The sequence below is a fragment of the Peromyscus californicus genome, unplaced genomic scaffold, assembly GCF_007827085.1.
Source record: "Peromyscus californicus insignis strain IS unplaced genomic scaffold, ASM782708v3 Scaffold_11__1_contigs__length_118956290, whole genome shotgun sequence".
In the NCBI taxonomy this organism is placed as follows: domain Eukaryota; kingdom Metazoa; phylum Chordata; class Mammalia; order Rodentia; family Cricetidae; genus Peromyscus; species Peromyscus californicus.
Genome location: NW_026294402.1, coordinates 34,136,557 through 34,140,404, shown reverse-complemented (window position 1 = coordinate 34,140,404; position 3,848 = coordinate 34,136,557).

Here is a 3,848-nt window from a genome sequence, read left to right as displayed (position 1 = left end):
TTTTTTGTTTTTCAAGACAGGATTTCTCTGTGTAGCTTTGGTGCCTTTCCTGGAACTCACTCTGTAGCCCAGGCTGGCCTCGAACTCACAGAGATCTGCCTGGCTCTGCCTCCCGAGTGCTGGGATTAAAGGCATGTGCCACCACTGCCTGGCGATGTCAGATATTTTATTCATGTGTCTATTGGCAATATGTATGGCTTCTTTTGAGAAATCTTTGTGGTGCTCTTTTGCTCATTTTTCAGTCAGGTTATTATTTTATTACTATTGAGGAACTCAATACCTACAACATGATTATTATATATAATATTGAAGGAATCAAGATTATTACATATTTTTAGTAGCACCCCCTTAGCAAATGATGGCTTAAGAGGATTTTCTCTTGTTTCATAGGCTGACTCTTCACTCTGCTCTTTGTTTCCTTTGCTGTGAAGGAGCTCTTTAGTTTGATATGATCTTATTCCTGTGATTTCACTTTTGTTTCTTCAACTTTTGGGGTCAAATCCAAAAATTCATTGGCTGGATCAATGCCACATGTTATTTCCCTTTATTCTATGAAAGTAGTTTCATAGTATCTGATCTTTTAGTTTTCTATGATATGGTTATTTACTTTAAGAACTTAATAATGCAGTTGACTTTCATTTTTGTGCATGCCAGTATCTAATTTTGCTATTACCCTTTATTGAACAGAGAACACTTTTACTACTATGTATTCTGATATATGGCTAAGGGTTGCTCTATTAAACAGGATAACCTTAGTATGGTCTCACTGTAACTCAAGACTTTCATGAGGTGAATTTCAGCAAATATTTTCTACAATGTTTCCCCAGATTTTTAATTGCCTATCTACTGAATTCTTCTGTCATTGCTCTCTCTCTCTCTCTCTCCTTTTTTTTTTTTTGAGACAGAATTTCTCTGTGTAATAGTCCTGGCTGCCCTGGAACTCAATTTGTAGACTAGGCTGGCTTCAAGTTCACAGAGATCTGTATTAAAATTTTCTTTAAATAGTCCTTTAAATTTTTCCTCTGGTATGGGGTGAAAATATAATAACAACCACACAGTTTTACATAAGGGAGGTGTTTGGTGTTGGATGCTGTGACATTTCTATTTAGGGTACTACTCTAGCTAACTCCCTTCCTAAGGCAAGGCCTCATAACACTCTATCAAAATTCACTAGTGGCTCCTTCTGTTCTTTGCAAATTTAAGCCATACATTTAGTACATGGGGCCCTTGTCCAATGTTCCTGATACCACTCCCAGGGCTTTATTCAGGGTTCTGTTCCCAAGGCTAAAGGGTGACATAGTATGTGTCCATCTGTGCCTACGTTATAGCCTAGCAGAAACCTATGTCTTCTGGATCACAGTGCAGAAGAAAGGCTTAGCATACAAATAGAAGTACACATGTGTAGAATGGAGACCCTTCATTGAGGAGCAGAGCTAGGGTTGAAGAGAAACCAAGCAGGAGACAATGTTACCTTCTCACCCTGTCTTATTCCAGAGCAGACATGTGAGCAAGAATGAATTTCATCGAGCAGTTTATTGGTATGAGATACAACTGAAGTACACATTAGTGTTGGTCTCCACCTGTACTCTTGTGATTCATCTCTGGAGTGATGAAGTAAGAGTCATGGGAAAGGGTGGCATGATCGAAGGGGGCACAGGAATAGACCCTACTTCACTAATTGCTGAGGATTCTACAACAAACCCATTTCTTTCGGAATTTATTGATATCTTTTTATGTGTTATGTAGATGTTTTCTGATTTGGAAATGACAGTCTGCATTTAAGATGTTGCAGGTTGGTAGAATGCCAAACACTCATTATTTGATGACATTTGAGACTATGGATCATATTATACATTAAATTGGCATCATTTGTCCATCAGTTTAAGTAGCAGCTGTTAATGAATTTTGTAGGTGATTAAAGATATTCAATAAATGAAATACATTGTTTCTTCTTGACATTTTATGTGTATTGACTGTATTTAATTCCCAGAATTTTTTAGTGTGACATAGTTAGTCAAGAAAAGTAATTTCTTGGTGTCAGAAAAATCATACTACAAGAATCTGTAATCTGCCCAGCAAATGTCACAGAAGACCTTTATTAGAATAATTTTTTTTAGGAATGGAGGAATCATTACATGGTATAAGAGATGGACAGAGACATTGAATTGAAGTGACCAAATATTAATGTGGCATGGAAGAGTAAGAATGGAGGGATAGGGAGCTGCTAGAGAGATTAGCAGAACATTTCACCTCGGGAAGATGAGGGGCAGGGAGTAAAACACCTGGTACAAAAATGCGTGCTCTTCTACACTGTGTGCTAGACATATTTGGCAATGTATGGCCAGAGGATTCGTTGGTAGAAATCTGTTTTCAGATATATTGTGGCAAAATGATGCATACTTATTTCATTAAAAATTATGGATTAGAAACTCAAGTTTTTTTTTAAACAACCCCAGGAGCAATGTGCTCAGTTTCTTTTGTGTTCTAGATATAGATCCCACTTCCTAGTGTTTCCACAGGAAGCCAATGTAACTGCATTTCTCACTTAGCCAGAGACGATGGAGCAGAGTCACACTGCATAAAGTGTAGGGTCGCTCAGAAGAGAAAAGGAAGGCTCCATTTGATTAATTATATTTTTGGCTTTTGATTACTCAAGTAATAAGTGAATCCAGCCATGTAGAATTCAAATAAGTGAATGTAATGGAATAAAGCACAGGCATTTTCTGACCCATCATGTTTCTAATGCCAGTTGCCCATCTAGCGGTAACCACCATTATCATTTCTGAGCTTCACAATAATAGTGTGCATTTCCATATTATACTAGCAATGAAAAAAATAAAGCTTTCAAAACCAGAGAAGGATCATGTTATGCACTTCATTTTGTATACTGTTCTCAACCTTCTTCCAATTTATTTAAACATTTCTTTACAAGAACTTAATTATTTACACTTTCCTGCTACCAAGTATATTTATTATCCCAGTATATTGATTTATCTTCATATTTCTTAAGGGTTTTGGATGTTAGATATGGAAAAGCGGAGTTCTGGATTCAAAATATATTCAAATTCAAAATGTATGCTTACTTGGGTTTTGAGGAGAAGCTGTCCAGCTACTTTCTAAGTGGTGGTGGTGGTGGGACACGGGCGACTGACATATTTAAATGTGAACCTGTAGTAGTTTCAACAATGTGTTTCAAAGCAGAGGAAGCTCCAGGCTCACAGAAGCAGTTTAGCAGTTGGATCTTCATGTAGAAGGAAAACTCTGACTTGTAGTTCACTTTCTAATTCCTGAGTAAAGTGTGTTAATCATCTTCAGTGAAAGTTAAAGCATGATATGTTCTTTATCCCTTCAAAAGGACTGTCTTTATCCAAGGTATCTTCGTGCTGTTAGAGGAGTTAAGTTTGCCCACGTGGACTTACTTCTAGTCTTCTCTGTCCTCGTCATCATGTCTGTACTTACGGCAATACCTTGCCATTTTGATTCGCAGCACTGGAGGATATTTTGAAGTCTGGTAGTGTAATGATTCCTGCTTTTGATCTTTGTTCTTATGCTTATTTTATCTAGTAAGGTTTATTTATTTATTTGATTCTATGCTAGTTTTATTTTGTAGTTCTGTGAGGAATGCCACTAGGAATTGGTAGGAATTGTTTTGAATCCTGTAAAGTCTGGTAATTTTAGTAATATTTATTCTTCATTTTTCTTTTCTATTAGTGATTTATCTTTTAAAAAAAGCAGTTTGAATTTCACTTATTTTTTTTTCTTGTTGGTTTTCTAATGTTAGCGGCACCGATTTATGTTAAGTGTTTTAAGATTTGCTTTCATCAGTTTATTTAGGCCTACATTTCAAG